Genomic DNA, 20,280 nt, shown 5'->3' on the forward strand with positions numbered 1-20,280 from the left:
TTAGCTAAAAAAGCAGCCATCAAAAGGCATCAGATACCATCACTCAGGACAATGCTTATGCTGATAAGTTAGCTAAAAAAGCAGCTAGTGTTCCAACTTCTATCCCTCATGGCAGTTTTCCTCCTTCACATCGGTCACTCCCACCTTCTCCCCGGCTGAAATTTCCACCTGTCAATCTCTTCCCACACAAGGCAAATGGTTCTTAGACCAAGGAAAATATCTCCTTCCAACCTCACAGGCCCATTCTATTCCTTCATCATTTCATAACCTCTTCCATCCAGGTTACAAACCACTAGCCTATCTCTTAGAACCTCTCATTTCCTTTCCATCCTAGAAATCTATCCTCAAAGAAATCACTTCTCAGTGTTCAGTCTGCTATTCTACTACTCCTCAGGAATTTCTCAGGCCTCCTCCCTTCCCTGCACATCAAGCTTGGGGATTTTCCCCTCCCAGGATGGGCACATTGACTTTACTCACATGCCCTGAGTCAGAAAAATAAATACCTCTTGGTCTAGGTAGACACTTTCACTGGATGGGTAGACATCTTTCCCACAGGGTCTGAGAAGGCCACCACAGTCATTCCTTCCCTTGTGTCAGACATAATTCCTCAGTTTGTCCTTCCTGCCTCTATACAGTCTGATATCGGACCAGCCTTTATTAGTCAAATCACCCAAGCAGTTTTTCAGGCTATTGGTATTCAGTGAAACCTTTATATCCTTTACCATCCTCAATCTTCAGGAAGGGTAGAAGGGACTAATGGTCTTTTAAAAACACACCAAGTTTAGTCACCAACTTAAAAAGGACTAGACAATACTTTTACCACTTTCCCGTCTCAGAATTCAGGCCTGTCCTCGGAAAGGTACAGGTTACAGCTCATTTGAGCTCCTGTGTGGATGCTCCTTTTTATTAGGTCCCAGTCTCATTTCAGACACCAGACCAACTTGAACTACACCCCAAAAACTTAGATAAAGCCTAAAAACTCACCAACAAAGCAAGTAATTACACTGAACCCCTTAGGCTTTCTCTAATTAGATGTCCTAGGTCCTCCCAATTCTTAGTCCTTTAATACCTGCTTTTTCTCCTTCTCTTATTCAGACCTTGTGTCTTCCGTTTAGCTTTCTGATTCATACAAAACTGCATCCAGGCCATCACCAATCATTCTATATGACAAATGTTTCTTCTAATGACCCCACAATATCACCCCTTACCACAAAATCTTTCTTCAGTTTGATCTCTCCCACTCTAGGTTCTCACGCTGCCCTTAATCCCACTTGAAGCAGCTCTGAGAAACATCGCTCATTCTCTCTCCATACCACCTCGCAAAAATGTTTGCTGCCCCAACACTTCAACACTTTTTTGTTTTATTTTTCTTATTAATATAAGAAGGCAGGAATGTCAGGCCTCTGAGCCCAAGCCAAGCCATCGCATCCCCTGTGACTTGCACATATGCACCCAGATGGCCTGAAGTAACTGAAGAATCACAAAAGAAGTGAAAATGCCCTGCCCCTGCCTTAACTGATGACATTCCACCACAAAAGAAGTGAAAATGGCCGGTCCTTAACTTAAGTGATGACATTACCTTGTGAAATTCCCTTTCCTGGCTTATCCTGACTCAAAAAGCTCCCCCACTGAGCACCTTGCAATGCCCACTCCTGCCTACCAGAGAACAACCCCCCAACACCCCTCTGACTGTAATTTTCCTTTACCTACCCAAATCCTGTAAAACTGCCCCACCCTTATCTCCCTTCACTGACTCTTTTTGGACTCAGTCCGCCTGTACTCAGGTGATTAAAAAGCTTTATTGCTCACACAAAGTGTTTGGTGGTCTCTTCACATGGATGCGCATGACAATGATTATGTCTCTGAATTATATTGGAGCTGCAAATTTGGTTAGATTTTATGTCTTCTTAGGCCAATGCTAATACACTGAGAATAATAAGTAAGAACAGGTTAGTGATGTAAAATTGGTATGAATCACATCCCTGCCCTTTCCCACTTTGCACATTTGAAAGGATATTGATGGAGGCCAGATCCTCAACCTTAGAAAGGAGTTTCATTTCCCATAAGGAAGCTTTTGCTCAAATTACATGTTATTATTTATGTGTCGGATAAAGCTTTCATTATATCAAACACATAATAAGGTAAAACTATGCCTATAAATTGGTGAGAAAAAAGGGCAACAACCTACATGGACTAACTAGGCAAAGGATATAAATGAAGTTGACTAACATTTATGTATTTTTTAAAAAGTTATAGACTAACATTAACACACCTAACGTCTTCTTTATTTTTATGAATAAAAATTCCTAGTCCACGTTTCTGTATGACCTTGCTAACATGCCCAAGGACATTTAAGTATTTTACATGTTGCAATGATACAGATAGCATGCAAGAGTCATACTTGGTGTTATGGTACCTGTATTAGTCCATTTTCATGTTGCTGATAAAGACATACCCAGACTGGGCAATTTACAAAAGAAAGAGTTTTAATGGTCCCACAGCTACGCATGGCTTGGGAGGCCTCACAATCACAGTGGAAGGTGAAAGGCACATCTCACATGGCAGCAGACAAAATAAGAGAGTTTATGCAGGGAATCTCCCCTTTATAAAATCATCAGATCTCATGAGACTTATACACTATCACAAGAATAGCACAGGAAAGACCTGCTCCCATGATTCAAGTAACTCCCACTTGGAAGTATTAATAAGTAATAAGGTCCCTCCCTCAACACATGGAAATTATTGGAGCTATACTTCAAGATGAGATTTGTGTGGGGACAAAGTCAAACCATATCATTTCACCCTTGGCCTCTCACAAATCTCACGTCCTCACATTTCAAAACCAATTATGCCTTCCCAACAGTCCCCCAAAGTCTTAACTTGTTTCAACATAAACTCAAAAGTCCAGAGTCCAAAGTCTCACCTGAGTCAAGACAAGTCCCTTCCACCTATGAGCCAGTAAAATCAAAAGCAAGTTAGTTACTTCCTAGATAAAATGGGGATACAGGCATTGGATAAATACACCTATTCCAAATGGGGATAAATTGGCCAAAATGAAAGGGCTAAAGGCCCCATGCAAGTCCAAAATCCAGCAGGGCAGTCAAATCTTAAAGCTCCAAAATGAACTCCTTTGACTCCATGTCTTACATCCAGGTCACGCTGATGTAATGGGTAGGTTCCCATGGCCTTGGAAAACTCCACCCCTGTGGCTTTGCAGCATACAATCTCCCTTCCAGCTGCTTTCATGGACTGGCATTGAGGATCTGCAGCCTTTCCAGGCACACAGTGCAAGCTGTCAGTGGATCTACTATTCTGGGATCTGGAGGATGGTGGCCATCTTCTCACAGCTCCACTAGGTAGCACCCTGGTGGGAACTCTATGTGGGGGTGCCAACCCCACATTTCCATTTTGCACTGCCTTAGCAGAAGTTCTCCATGAGCACCCTGCCCCTGCAGCAAACTTCTGCCTGGACATCCAGGGATTCCCATACTTCCTCTGAAATCCAGGTGGAGGTTCCCAGACTTCCATTCTTAACTTCTGTGCACCCACAGGCTCAACACCACATGGAAGCTGACAAGGCTGGGGGCTTGCACCTTCTGAAGCCATGGCCCAAGCTCTACCTTGGCCCCTTTTAGTCATGGCTGGAGTGGCTGGGACCCAGGGCACCAAGCCCGTAGACTGCACACAGCAGAGGGACCCTGGACCTGGCTCACAAAACCACTTTTACTTCCTAGGCCTCCAGCCTGTGCTGGGAGAGGCTGATGCAAAGGTCTCTAACGTGCTCTGGAGACATTTTCCCCATTGTCTTAGTGATTAACATTCAGCTCCTTGTTACTTATGCAAATTTCTGCAGCTGGCTTGAATTTCTCCTCTGAAAATGAGATTTTCTTTTCTATTGCATTGTCAGGCTGCAAATTTTCCAAACTTTTATGCTCTGCTTGTCTTTTAAAACTGCTTGCCTTTAACAGCACCCAAGTCACATCTTGAACACTTTGCTGCTTAGAAATTTCTTCTAAATTTCTTCTTCTGCCAGATACCCTAAATCATCTCTCTCATGTTCAAAGTTCCACATATCTCTAGGGCAGGGGCAAAAGGCTGCCAGTCTCTTTGCTAAAACATAACAAAAGTCACTTTTGCTCTAATTCCCAACAAGTTCCTCATTTCCATCTGATACCACCTCAGCATGGATTTCATTGTTCATATCATTATCAGCATTTTGGTCAAAGTCATTCAACAAGTCTCTAAGGAGTTCCAAACTTCCACATTTTCCTGTATTCTTCTGAGCCCTCCAAACTGTTTCAACCTCTGCCTGTTACCCAGTTCCATCATCACTTCCACATTTTTGGGTATCTTTTCAGCAGTGCCCCATTCTACTGGTACCAATTTATTGTATTAGTCCATTTTCATGCTGCTGATAAAGGCATAATGAGACTGGGCAATTTAAAAAATAAAGAGGTTTAATAAACTCACAGGTTCACATGGCTGGGGAGGCCTCACATTCATGGCAGAAGGTGAAAGACATGTCTCATGTGGTGGCAGACAAGAGAAGAGAACTTGTACAGGGAAACTCCCCTTTATAAAACCATCCGGTCTCGTGAGGCTTATTCACATCACAAGAATAGGATGGGAAAGACCTGCCCCCATGATTCAATTACTTCCCACCGGGTCCCTCCCACAACATATGGGAATTGTGGGAGCTACAATTCAAGATGAGACTTGTGTAGGGACACAGCCAAACCATGTAAGTACCTAAATTAAGCTTACAGAATAGAGAAGGAGCAATATATTTTGAAAGGGAAATAAATCTCAGGACCCCCAAATCACTAAGCCAAGGGAAAAGTCAAGTTGGTAACTACGTCAGGCAAACTTGCCTCCCATTTTATTCCTAAATAAGACAGCTGCAAAGATAAAATGCTACATACCTCCCTCACAATTTGCCAACAAGATAATTCCTTGTGGACAAAGGACAGAAAAAGCTCAAAGTCATCCTTTCTGAGGCTTGCCTGATACAAATGCATATCTGACTGCTTCCTCTGCCCTACTGTTTATGTAAAAATGCAGATTCACTAAGCCAGACTAAATTGTGTAATCAAGGACTCAAATGAATGCAACCTTTTGTCTCTTATCTACTTCTGAACTAGAACCCCCTCCACTTCAAGTTGTCTCACCCTTCCAGACTGAACCAATGTACGTACATCTTATACATATTGATAGATGTCTCATGCCTCCCTAAATGTATAAAATCAAGCTGTATCGCAACCACCTTGGGCACATGTCATCAAGACCTCCTGAGGCTGTGTCACGGGCATGCCATAACCTTGTCAAAATAAACTTTCTAAATTGACTGAAACATGTCTCAGATATTTTGGGTTCACAATATAAAAAGTATGATTTGGGGAAAGCTGAATTTGAGACTTCTGTAAGTCACTGAACTGGAGATTTTGCGATCTCATGCCCATCCAACTCCCACAGCATCACTACCAGTCATTGAAAGAAACACCACTAATATATGTATAACGAGTGTGTACATGTGTGTGTGTCACTTTTTCAAATTCTGCTACAAAGTTGCCTACATTGTTTATGTCAATAATTCCAAGCCCATTTGTTTAGATATTCCTACTAACGTTAACCAGAAATCCCCACATTGAAGTTGAAGACTTATTGTTATGGCACAGAATTATTTATAATACAGTCAGTCCCCCATATTCATGAGTTCTGCATCTGCATATTCAACTAACATGGGTTCAGAGTATTTGATCAATAAAAAATGGATGATTTATACTGAACATGTACAGACTTTTTAAGACAATGAGGTATAACAACAATTTACATAGAATTTACATTGTATTAGGTACGTAAACAATCTAGAGATGAGTTAAAGTATATGGGAGGTTGTGCATAGGTTATATGCAAATACAGTCAGCCATCCTGATCTACAGGTACCATATTCATAGATTCAACCAAACATGGATGGAAAACACACCATTTATGGGATGTGAAACCCATAAATACATAGGGCTGTCTTTTTCTATTCATGGGTGCCACAGGGCTACTATAGGACTTGAGCATCCATGGATTTCGGTATCTGTAGGGGTCCTGGAACCAATCCCTGATGGATACTGAGGGACAACTGTAATAGTCAAAACTTGAAAAATTATTAAATAGAAAATATAAGACATAATTACCAGCCAATCTTGAATGATTTACTTTACTTCAGATATGAAAAGTGTGCCCTGAGAAAAGGAACACAAAATGCAGCTATTGCTCTCTTACATAGCTACATTTCTCTGGTTAAGGGGCCTGATTGCTCATAAGCGAAACAGGTGTGTGTGTGTGTGTGTGTGTGTGTGTGTGTATGTGTGTGTGTGTATGTGTGTGTGTGCACGCGCACCCGTCTGTGTGTGTGTGTAAATCTTAAACTAGTCTTCATGACAACAGAAGACAGCTTATACTGAATATATGTGAATACTGTTAAAACAAGCTAAATACGGCTTGAGAAAGACTCCACACATCTATATTTGAGTCCTTATGCATAAACTGCAACCTAATTTAACAGGTAGACAAGATTGAAAACCTAACTCAGGAGTATGTACCTGTAACAATCACTGCGTCTTGGCCAATCTCAGCAGCCATACCTCAACTAGTTATATACACTGCTGAGTGTTCAAACTGTGTTCAAATAAGGCAAATGCCAAGCTGTAACTAATCCAGCTGTTTTTGTGCCTCTCTTCCGATTTCTGTATGTCATTTTACTTTTTTTGCGTATAAATTTGTTCTGACCATGAGGCACCCCTGGAGCCTCTCTGAATCTGCTGTGATTCTGGGGGCTGCCTGATTCGTGAATCATTCATGGCTTCATTAAACTCCTTTACATTTTGGCTGAAGTTTTTCTAACAATTTCTATCTATCTTTTTAACTTTATATTACCTACCTTGCTACTTCTCTGTCTATGGAACTACGAAGGGTAGTCTTGGTTAAACATAAATGTTAAAAAATTAAAAATGAATACAGGAATGATATATTGTTATGAATCATTTGACACCGGGAAAAAAAGTAAATTAATAAGAGAAGAGGAAGAACAGAACAAAATCAGAGGGATGGGTTATTAAAAATAATCTAAAATAGAAAACTGCAAAGGTGTAGTCAAAGAAGTTGGAAGAAAATAATTGATCAAGGACTTTCAAGAAATAGTCAATAGTATTACATAAAGCAGATAAGTCAAGTAAGATAGTGTCACAGGGTTGAAAACTACATTAACACAAGGTAAGAAATGAATGGAAAATGGAAGAAGAGAAGATAGTAAATGTAGAGTGTTCTGCAATAAAGAAAGGTTGAAAAGGAAAAAGAACAGTGATGGGTAAAAGATTGGACAATTTCTTTTCAAAGATTTAACTTCTAGATTCCATTTTTCTTTTGTTTTGTTTATTTTAATGATTAATAAAAGAAGATTTACAATGAATTGCATAATGTGTTAAAAGTCAGGAATAACAAGAAATATAGACTTTAAGAAAGAGAAATGGAAGGGAATAATTTAGAAGATATTGAAGAGAAGGGAATCTGGAAGATAAGATAACTTCATCTTGGAAAAGGGGAACATTCTAACTTATATGGAACAGGTTATAGGAAGCTAAAAGTTTGAATTCAAATAATTTTTGATAGAAAATCTTAGAAATATATCTGAAGATTAGCTAAGAAATGAGACTTCTTTAGATAATTCTTTGGTTTAGACATCTTGGCCTCAATTCCATTTAAATGCCTAAGGTGCTTTGAAGTCAATGTCCTTGTCATTGGGCCTCAGGCTGTGTTGTGTGTTTTAGTTTTATTGTCCTTGTATCAAATCACTAAACCTTAATATGAAAAGCAGGTCCTATTAGATCATGCCTGATGTAAAAGGACCATTGACTAATATCCAAGCACTTAGTGTATTACCTACTTGAGCCTTCTGTATTTCACAGATTTGTTCCATTTACCTTCCTTGATCTTCTTGTGATGGCGGGTGTGTCCAGCCTCATAGTTCCAGTTGTAAGTCTATGGGAATAAAGATTGAGGAACTCTTTAGAAGCTAGTTAAGAGCAGCTTCACCCTGGATCTAAAGATACTTCAAGTTTTGATACTGAGAAATTTTATTCTTTCTTAACCACTATATGTCCATGGAAAGAAGACTGCCACATCAGTAAAAAAATTATTTTTTAGTAGAATTAAAGTTTTATCTTAAAAACAATTAGAAATTATTAATATTAATTATGTTTTTTAGGAATACTCATATTACTCCTGTTCCTTTTATCTATCATTAGTTTATGTAATTTGAATCTAACTGAGTTGGTAGGAAATTAGCTGGTCAACTATTTAGTAGGAGTATCAGTAATTTCTTAATTTATCTTATTTATTTTCCAGAGGACATGACCATCATTTCTTCTGAAGACACAACTACAATTAGTAAGTTTCTGAGCTTAGGCTTTGTAATCACACTTTCAGAGGAGGTATCATTGCAGTAATATTCTTTTCATAGTGTCAGTATATTCCTGAGGCCTATGAGTTGTCACAGAGACACAGGGGAGTTTAAAGAGACTGACAGGGATATATGATAAGAATACTTTTAAATGACCACAAATTCATTCTATTTCAATGCTGTTCAATGGTAGAGTATTAAAATACAGACAAAAATATAGGTTACTTAAATGATGCATTTTATTTAGAAATCTGGAAGGACATTTTGTAGCATTGCAAGATTAATGATTCCTTGGTTATTTGGCTATAAAGAACAAAGTTGTTATTTTTAGCTCAGGTATCAGATTAAGGAAAGTATCAGTAGATAAAGTTGAAAATATCTGTATCATGGTTTTGATACAAATAAACCAACAAACTGAAGTACCACATATCATGTCCAGGCCCAGAGGACTGCTGCATTTGTACTAAAAAATAAATTGGGTATTGCTTTCAATGAACTTAATGATTTCCTCCCTAATTCTTAGTGAAGAAAATACTCATTGGGGAATGCCAGAAGACGTCATAACCATTCGCTTCTTTGAGGGTCTTAGTTATAAATGAGAAGAAAAGGATAGATTAAGATTAAGAGAAGAATGACAAAAGTCATTTCTGGTGTATAGGAGATTGATCCACAGATATTGGGGACTGCTATCTGGTTTGGGAATACGGAAGAAGCCATGCTTCGTTTAGAACTGAGAAAATATAAACCATTAATTAGTTATCATGTTTTCCAGTGTCAAAATAACAGTGATAACCAATTTCTCTTCATTCTTGCTTTTATTCTTTGTCTCATAAAAGAAAAAAAAATTTCACTTCATTGCACAGGAGAAAAGAGAATTGAGCTTGTTTACCATATTGTGCAGATAGGGGAGGTAAGAATAAGAAACCAAGCCAACCTGCTCACTCCCATAATTTCTCTTGTTTGAATCCATTTCTCCACAATGGGGGGTGCTAGGAAAGAGTATATGCTCACTTTTAATCCTTCTTATGGCCTTTCATTTTATTTTGTTACATTCATATATGTAGTTATTTATTCAATGTCTATGATTCCAAAAGAATACTGTTCAGCATTTGGAAGAGAGAGAACCTATCATCTTATTCAGCACTAACAGTCCTGTCACATAGAAAGAATGTACTAAATACTCAAAGAAAGACCCTAAATAAATAGCCAGAATAACCAGGACTCAGTATTTTAGTATTGGAACTTTTCTGGACCTCTCTTTTTATTAGGATGCTTCCAGCTTGGGATCACAGGGATATATTAGGTTAGTGCAAAAGTTATTGTGGTTTTGCCATTAAAAAACGAATGCCAACTTTTGCACTAACCTAATAGATAAAGCTTGGCATTTCAGTTCTCAACAGATTTAAGATCGCAGCTGTCTCATCTCAACATCTTTATCTTTCCTTTAACCACAGGACAGCAACCCACTGCTGTCACTTCAGCCAGAGCCCCTCACATTGTCACCGAAAGTGGGTAGCATTGAAGATTTATCTCTGAGTCACCTAAGCTGCCCAGCCTCCCTTTGATTGTAGGAAGATACTGCTTGGCTTCTTTCCACTTGAATACTTCATGTTAATGATACGGCAGGTTTAGGAGAGATTGTAGAAATGTTAATGGGAAGAGAACAGAAAGATAGATGGACAAGTGATCTGAGCAGAGGCATATTCTTTCATTTTGACTGTGGCTTTGAATACTAAGCACCAATTTAAAACATATGCTAAGCCTCCAGGATTTTGCTCTCCAAAAAGAAGGGTTTATGGGACAGATGTGAAACTAGAATATATCCAAAACATTTTGTTAGAGGCAGAGGGCAAATTATTTGTGGTTTGGGGCAACTAGCTTTCTTTTTTCTACTAATTAAGTCTATCAAACTTTTTTTTTCTTTGTAGAACTGAATTTTTTTTATTTATTTGTATTTAAGTTGATAAATAACATGTAGTTTATCATGTACATGATGTTTTGATGTACATATACATTGTGCAATGGCTAAATCTAGCTAATTAACAGATGCATTATCTTACATAGCTATCATTTTTGTGGTGAAAGCAAATAACATCCATTCTCTACATTTTTCAAGAATACCATGTATCATCATTAACTATTGTCACCTTGCTCTACAATTGATCTCTTGAAATGTATTCCTCCTAACTATAATTGTGTATTATTTGATGACTATCTCACCATGCCCACTCTGCCCAACCACTTCAGCCTCTGATAACCACCCTTATACTGTATACTTCTATGAGATCAACAGTTTTAGATTCACATACGAGTGAGATTATGCAATATTTGTGTTTCTGTGCCTGGTTTAATTCACTTAACATAATGTCCTCCAAGTTCATCCATGTTGTTGCAAATGACAGGATTTTACATTTTCTATGGATGAATAGTATTCCGTTGTATGTGTGAATATATGTGTGTATATATTTATGTACAATATATATCATATACATCACACTTTCTTTATTCATTCACCCATTGGTAGACACAGGTTGATTTCATATTTTGGCTGTCATGACTAGTAATAAACAGGTGAGTGCAAGTATCCCTTTGAGATATTATTTCATTTCCTTTGACTCTACACCCAGTAGTGGGATTACTAGATCAGATGGTATTTCTATTTTTAATTTTTTTAATACTCTTCTACTGTTTTCCATAATGGTGGCACTAATTTACACTCCCAATAGTAGTGTGTAAGGTTCCCTTTTCTCCACTCCTTGCTAACACTTGTTATTTCTTTTTTGTCTTTTTGATAATAACCATTCTAACTGGAGTGAGGTGATATTTCACTGTGGTTTTAGTTTGCATTTCCCTAGTGTTCAGTGGTGTTGAGCGTTTTTTAAAATACCTGTGTACTGTTTGTAAAAGTTCTTTTGAAAAATGTCCATTCAGATCTTTCACCCATTTTTAAATGAGGTTCTGTGTTTTCTTCCTATTGAGTTCTTTGAGTTCCTTATATATTTTGGATATTAACCCCTTTTCAGATATATAGCTTGTAAATACTTTCTCCCATTCTGTAGATTGACTCTTCATTCTGTTGATGGTTTCCTTTGCTTTACAGAAGCTTTTTAATTTGACAAAGTCCCACGTGTTTATTTTATTATCCACATTTTCTAATTATTTTCTGTGAGGGTGCAGAAGAAAGAACTCACTTATCTATTACAGCATACCAAAGTGTGTGTAGGCATGTGTGTGTGTGTGTGTGTGTATACCCACATATTGGAGGTGGGGTATATTTGTTTTTGTTTATTTTCATTTGTTAAATTCATCTGTTTTTAAATGAGGATTTAGGATTTTTTTTTCTAAGCTTATTAGGATCCCTTGGATATGTGAATTTGCTAGTTGGTTGATCCATATTTAGACACCAGGCCCAGACAACCTGAAGTTATTTTGGGGGCCTTTGAATGTTGTTCAGGAGAGAGAATAAATGGATAATCAATGAACATGCGGTTTAAAGAAGTTTGAACAGACTGTCACAACCTAATGGATCAACTTTTGTAATGTTTCCAAGAGTCTCAGGACAGAGATGTCCTTTACCAAAATGATAGAGCTTATGAAATATAAACATTTCTGAGGCGAATTTACAGTCACAGATTCTTCTCCTGATAAGGCTACTTTTATAAATTTACATTTTTTCTACTCTTAAGATATCACATAATTTCCCTATAGTATCCTAATAACCTGTGACCATTCAAACTTCCTGAAACTCTGACGTACCTGTTATAAATTACAAAAGGCATACTGACTATTCCATTTGTGTTAGAGAGATACAGAGGAATCAATTATTCATATGTAGAACGTGAGACATTTCAAAAGGGGAAAAATTACTCAAACTCCACACTAAGCCAAACACATGGAGATAAAGGCAGGGGGATGTCTACAATAGAATGAAAAAAAAAATCTTAGAAGATATAATGATTAAATTGGAAGAACATATTTGTGTTCTAGTTTGGAAAAAACGTCTATGAAAGGTATTTTGAAAATATTCAAGCCTGAGCAGCATAGTGAGACCCCATCTCCACAGAAAATAAAGAAAATTAGCCAGGCATGGTAGCCCATGTCTATGGTCCCATCTACTCAGGAGGCTGAGGTGGGAGGATCACTTGAGCTCAGGAGTTTGAGGCTGCACTGTGCTGCAATTACACCATTGCACTCCGTCCTGGGTGACAGACTAAAAAAAAAAAAGAAAGAAAGAAAAAGAAGAGATATTTCAAATAAACAATCTAATTCTAAACCTAAACGAACTAGAAAAAGAACAAGCTAAGGCCAAAGATATTAGGAGGGAAATAAAGATTAAAGCAGACAAACATAAAATAGAGAATTTTTAAAAATAGAAAAAAAAAACTAACAATTGGTATTCCAAAAACATAAATAAAATTGACAAACCCTTGGCTAAACTAAGAAATTAAAAATCCAGAGTAAAAACTAAAAAAGTCAAAAATGAAATAGAAGCATTACAACTGATGCCCCAGAAATAAAAAAGGATTACTATGCACAATTACAGGCCAGTAAATTATATAACTTGAAAGAAATGGATAAATTCCTAGAACATATAACCTAATAAGATTGAATCATGAAGAAATAGAAAATCTGAACAGACATTTAACGAGCAAGGAAATTGAATCAGAAATCCAGTTCTGCTTAAGGCACTCTTATGACACTCCCATTGGTTTTCTTTCTTCTTCTTTTTTTTTTTTTTTAAACACAGGGTCTCTGCACAATCATAGTTCACTGCAGCTTTGAACCCCGGGCCTCAAGTAGTCCTCTCACCTCAGCCTCTCAAAGTGCTGCTGGGATTACAGGCATGAGCCAGCACTGCCAGCCCCATTGACTTCAATATAGAGAATATTTCTTATGTTGCCTACCAAGCTATTTAAGATCCAACCTCAGATTAAGTCACATTGTGCTGATCCAACATATTACCCTCAGCATACCAGATCCAATATATTGTTTACATTTAACTCAAAAGGACCTGCTTTATCTGAGCCTTTATATTTGCTGTTCTCCCAGGGATCTTCCCCTTGGTTCATTTCACTAAACTGCTAGAAGCATTTATGGCCTGGTATAAACATCACTGAAATAAGAGTGGTTCAATGACTCCCAACTCAAGAGAGATTGTGTTCATTTTTATAATCTTCTGTTTGATCTTCCATTTTACACTGTTACATTCATCACAAGTAATTATTTATTCAATGTATTTCTTACCAAAGAAGGGTAGTCAGAATATGGGAGAAGAATACATTATTTTAACCAGAACTTCGCAAAGGTGGTGTCACATAGCAAGCAAGTAATAAATACTTGTAGATGAAATAAGTTAATAAATAGCCAGAGTAACCAAGAATTAGAGTTAAGAACTTGCCTGGGAAGGAGGACCCATGTATCTGTAGCAATTCTGTATTCATGAGATTGCTCTCAGCTTTTGGGTCCATGTGAATATGAAAAAAAAAAAAAAGTCTGCTTTTCTATTACTGAAGGAGAATCAGAATTGTACATGTCTCTTCCAATGTCTCTCTTCCATCTTAGCTACAGGACAGGAGCCCATTCTTGACACGGAAGCCAATGCTTCTGACAGTCACTACATATGAGTTGCACCAACATTTATTTATTTTTATTCTAATTCTCCTGAATTGTCCAGCTTCTCTTGAGTGGAGAAAAACATCTCTGGGCCTCTCCTCCTTTCTGTGTAGTGTTAGTGGTATAACAGATTAGGAGTATAAGGGGTTTTAGTGGGAAGGAAACAGACAGACAATGTGTCTGATGGGAATGGGGAATACTTTACTCATTGCAATTAGCTCTGGATCTAAGTAGAGCCTCTGGGACATTTCTTCCTGGGGGGGTGGGGAAGCAACACGGATATGTTCAAAACACAAATGGATCCCTAAGTATTTTAGAAAGATGTAAACTGGTACAGCGACTGTGTGCTCCATTATGGGGAAACATGGTCATTTGCAGCTTTGGCCAATAACTAAGATCAAGGTTTCACACAGCTGCAATTGTTTTACTGCCTCAAAAGGATATAAAGCCTCGGCATAGACCTAGTCAGAAAAGTGGAGAACTTGCAGAATTACTAGTGCCCTGTATGAAGAAAGTTTCTGCCATGTTTGCACCTGCCCTGGTCTAGCAAATCCCAGGGAAAATGAGTTGTTACTCTTACTCAAAAAGGAAGCATGAGACAAAGAAGGATTTAACTAGAGCTTGTGAGATTTGGATTACAATACTCTCCCTTACGTGCAGGGGATCCATTCCAAAACCTCCAGTGGATTCCTGAAACCACAGATAGTAATGAACCCTATATGTATTATAATATTTCCTAAACATACCTATAATAAAGTTTAATTTATGAATTAGGCACAAGAAGAGATTAACCAGAACAATAATAAAATAGAACAATAATAACAAAATACTCCAATGTTATGTAAATGATGTATGATAATCTCTCTCTCCCCCCCAAAATATGTTATTGCACTGTAGATCTTGGAAATCTCAACATATAATTTATTTCCTTTTCTTATCAAGTCAACAACTTCTACCTTTTCACTTAAAGGAAGCACTTTATGGCTCTTTTTCACATATCCAAATTTCCAGCATGGCGAGTCTTATGCTTTGGGGCCATTACTAGCAAAATAAGGTTTACTTGAATACAAGCACTGCAATACAGTGACAACCAAATTATCCAGATGGCTATGAAGTGACTAACAGACAGGTACTGTGTACAGCATGGCTATGCTAGGCAAAGGAATGATTCATATCTACAGCAGGCTGGAGAGGGATGGTGTGAAATGCAATCATGCTAGTCAGAATGGTGCACAATTAAAAACCTATACATTGTTTATTTCTGGAATTTCCCATATAATGCTTTTGGACTGGGGCTGACTACAGGTAACTGAAACCTTGAAAAGCAAAACCATGGATAAAGGGGAAATACTGTATGTATTAACAAGAACATATTAATGACCATGGATGAGGCCCAGTGTCATACATAATGTTACTGTTATAGAGCATCATTTAAAGAAGGAAAGAGACTTATTACCTCATCTTATCAAAATATGTAATATATACATGGGATTAAGATGTTAAGATGCTACCATATTACTTGAAAGAGATTTCAGACAGAAAAATCATAGCTACACCATAAGGATGTAAAATTGTGTAGGTGAGATAAGTTTGTTTTCGAATCACCAACTTCATACCTGCCTATGATAATGTAATTGGTATGTATGTGGGACATGAGTATGTCTTTCTTAGCGAAGCTGAAGTTTCCTTTTAAAGAGTGACTTAAAAGAAATCCTTTTAGAGAAGGAACCACGGCTAAGTTGTGTGTGTGTGTGTGTGTGTGTGTGTGTGTGTGTGTGTGTGTGTAGAAAACAGGTTAGGGAGTTATCTCCACTCCAATCTCCAACTTTTCCAAAAACTCCAACTCTCCTTCGCAGGATATTTGGCTGCTACTCACTACCTCTACCCTCCAGATTCAGAACTAAGTTGCTTCACGCACTTGTTCAAGTCCACAGACACCTGCTCTCAAACCTATCCTAATCCCCAATTTTATCCATTTACTTTGCACCCTCTGTTGTGCAGTTGACAACTTCTGTCTTACCTGGTAGCTTCATCTTTAAAAGAGCAAACTTTTAGGAACACTTCACATACTGATAATCTCCAAGGTTCAGAACTGTCCTCTTGTTTTTTTGAGACAGTGTCTCGCTCTGTCGCCCAGGCTGGAGTGCAGTGGCGCAATCTCAGCTCACTGCAAGCACCGCCTCCCGGGTTCATGCCATTCTCCCACCTCAGCCTCCCGAGTAGCTGGGACTACAGGCGCCTGCCACCACGTCTGGCTAATTTTTTTTTTTTTTGTATTTTTAGTAGAGTTGGGGTTTCACTGTCTTAGCCAGGATGGTCTCGATCTCCTGACCTCGTGATCTGCCCACCTCAGCCTCCTAAAGTGCTGGGATTACAGGCGTGATCCTCTTTAACTCACAGTTCCTAGACAGTGCACACTTCACTTCTACAGTTACCCTTCAAATACTTCAGAAAAATAGCATCAGCAGTTACATTTCAGATTATGTATGTGTTTGTGTGTGTGCCTTCTTTTTGTACCTTCAAAAAACTGAGAAGTATGTGCATGATTCACTACTTCACACTACATCCTCTCATTTAATAATTCGCATTACAAAGCAACTCCCACGGTCTCCATTTCAAATTAGATAGTTTTTAAAAGCAGCAATTGATTGACTCAAGATCTTTATATTGCATTACCTACTTTTTACTCATTATCCTCATTAATTTTCTGATAAATTCTTCCTACAGTCCCTCATATTTCATTCTTCTTGCCGTTAGTGTTAAATGTGTTTGGAAGGGATATTATTTTTCCATTTCTCTTTTCACTCCATATTTTCCCCCAGTCTGTCCGCCTTTCTTTCTTCCTATCTGTCTTTCTTTCTTTTCTTCTTTTCCTCCTTCATTTTGTTTTTGGCTTCCATTCTGTTCACGCTGTTTATTTCATCTGTTTCAATAAATATTGATGATATCTATATACCAAAAAGTCTTATAGGCACAAGAGATTTTTTTAAAGTAAGCCAAAGGACAAAGGACAACAGAAATAAAATGTTCTCTCCTACTTTATGAAGCTAATGACTGAGGTCAAATCATAAAATTCAAAAAATAGAGAAAAATCATAACTCTAGTAATTGCTTTAGAGGGCTTAGATTGGAGTGTTTTAACCAGATTTAATATAAGGGTGTATTTTAGTCATCAAAATCAGAGAATTCCCTGAAAAAGTGCACATTGAGCTTCGATATAAAGAAGGAATTAAAATCAACTTTTTGAAATGAAAGAACTTTTTCGGAAAAGGAAGTATCATTGAGCTTCTTCCTTTCCCAGCACTTCAAACTTTGGTGCATAATATTTAAGAGCACATCCAGGGTGTTCTGTGCTTTGGGGAAAGAAAGTTTCCTGTATAATACCATTCTTCTCCTGACTTCTTTGCCACTGAACACACACATCTTCACCACCACTCTCTCCTATAGACCATCAAGACAAACATAATTTATATTTTATTCCTTTTCTTGACAGCTATCAAAAAAATACTAGAATAACCAGCTTGTCTATTCTACACCACTAAGAACATATTCCCCATCATCTCTGACCAGTAAAAGCACCTCCTTTATTTACTTTTCTGTACCTCATGCTGATTCCAATTCCTGTTTTATTTTTCTGCAAAACAGTTATCACTATGTGATATATTTTATTTATTCTTTTATTATTCTGTTCCTCACAACTGAATGTAACCTGTAAAAGACTGGGATATTTGTTTTGCTCACTGCTTTTTCCTCGATGCCCAGAATAGTATCTGCCTTAGAGTAAAAACTTAATAAATATAATATTTGTTATAGCATGAATATGCAAATTTCCAGCATGATTCAACAACAAGATTTAGGTAGAAGAATATTAAACATATTGGCATGTAGATACCACCGATATCTCTAGTCCAGATATTTTTTAAAAATTAAACTGCTGATCTCATATGCATTTGACTTTTCAAGATTACTGTAAATGTACAATCTTAAACTTATTTTCTAATTGTGTTCTTCATCTGTCTTATTTTACTCCTTCACTCTATTTCTGAAAACAGCATCAGCTTCCATCTACCCTCCCATTTAAAAATCCAAGTCATTATTTCTCATAGTCTTTACCCTATCAATTCCTCGTTCTAAACACCATGTGAGTCTATCCTCTACTCACCGGTCCACTTGTTATAATTCCCAGAAAAGCTGTTATATATGTTCTCTGTCTGCTATTTCTTCTACTTAGAGTATTTCCCATCACTTGTTAATGTGTTTTATCATTAAAAAAAAAAAAACTCTTTTATTCTCTATATTCAGTTGAAATTCTGTAGGAAATGGTTTCCCAGACAGATCAAGGTATATTAATCCATCTGTAAACTACACTTTCATGTTCTCCAAGTCTCCTGTTGCACTTAGCTCATTGTATTACAAGCCTTTCCCTAAATATTCAGGAGTTAGATTTCCAAATCCTTGTTTTCCCAGTACCTGGTGTAATCCAGCACCCAAAAGGAGCTGTAGCTTTGTTCAACTTCTTTTTACCCAATGTGCGATTTTATAACCTGACATCATCACTGATATTTTAGCTTATTCTATATTGTCTGAAGAACTATCAAATTCATGAGGTCAGGGGACAATGTCTCTCACATTTTAGTATCTTCAACTTAGTTACTGAATGTATACAATTTTCTAGGTACTTTTTGTGCTTTCCCTGGGACACTGATACAACCTCCCGTTCCATATTTATATCCATGATTTCTTCTCTTTAGACTTCAAATCATCTTTTCTCTTTTTTGGTTTTCTTATGATAGCACTGCTGTCTCTCACTCAGATGCTCATTTTGCACAATATCTGAGATTATGTATTTTATTCTAGATGATAAATTCTCTAAAGGTGAGAGATTTTATGTCATCTCTTATATGGAAGTGTAAAATATTGCCTCTAAAGTTGTTGTGGATTCAAACAATCCTAGATTTGCCATGGGCTGGTAACAGGAACATGAAAGACTAAGTTGACGAACTGTGTAATTGGGCACTTCATCTGTGTATAATGGTAGTGAAGAGGGAACACCTGTGGGAAATTTTCAGGATGTGGTGACCAAGTCTGATGGATTGGTGATGCAATTACACAACTCTGTCTTCCCCTTTCTGAACATGTTTATTTTCTTTGTCATATTCAATTGTACTGAAATTGTGCTTCTTTTGCCACAAGAATAAGACATTTCTGCTTAGGACACTATTCTACTTTTTCTTGTTAGATGTGTACATGTCTAAGAAAAAAATGAACTGGAAACTGGCTTCAGATAATGCAAGTAACCATGAATTGACCGTGAGTACTGCCCTACTTACTAGTGGCAGAGAGAATCCTGTCATCTTGACCTTATGCTTTCTTCCTAGGAAAGACAAAAGTATGTTCTAGCAAGACTACTCTGCTTCCTTTTCCTATGGGAAAATAATATGATCAAAACAGACATTCTCACCCACAGACACAAAGTCTGAGTTGACACAGGTAATAAGCAGCACACACACAAAGAAATGGTAGCTATCAAGGAAGTACATAAATTGTCAATAAACTGCCATAAAAATGTCAATGCTCCCTAATGTCCCAACTGGCAATTTTGTAGAAATTCACAAGCTGATTTTAAAATGTATGTGGAAAGGCAAGAGACCTAAAATAGAAAAAATGACTTTGATAAAGAACAACTAAATTTACTTCAACTGAAATTACTATATTAAATTTAAAATATATAAAGCACTTAGAGGATTGTGGAAAATAAAACATAAAGAATAGTCAAAGAGGTCAAACTTTTAAAGTAAAATAACTTGAGGTATCTGCATTATCTAAATATTCTCTTTTATGAAATGTCTATTCAATGTGCCACTTTTAATTGGGTTATTTGTCTTCTTGATATTTTATGGAAATGGCTTACATATTCTGTATATGAGTCATTTGAAAATTGACTCATATGGGTATGTATGAATTAAAAATATGAAACTGTGCTCCCAGATGTGAATTTTCAGCCACTTAATGGTGGTTTTTAATGAACTAAATTTCTTAATATGCTCTAATTATACATCTTATCTTTATAGTTAACACACTTCTGTCCTAATGCTATGGTTTGGATGTGGTATCTCCCTGCCAAAACTCATGTTGAAGTTTAATTGCCAATGCATCAGTGTTAAGAGGTGGGGTCTAGTGGGAGGTGTTTGGGTCGTTGTGCAGGATCTCTCATGAATA

This window comes from Colobus angolensis, unplaced genomic scaffold (genome assembly GCF_000951035.1).
Source record: "Colobus angolensis palliatus isolate OR3802 unplaced genomic scaffold, Cang.pa_1.0 Scaffold87, whole genome shotgun sequence".
Lineage (NCBI taxonomy): Eukaryota > Metazoa > Chordata > Mammalia > Primates > Cercopithecidae > Colobus > Colobus angolensis.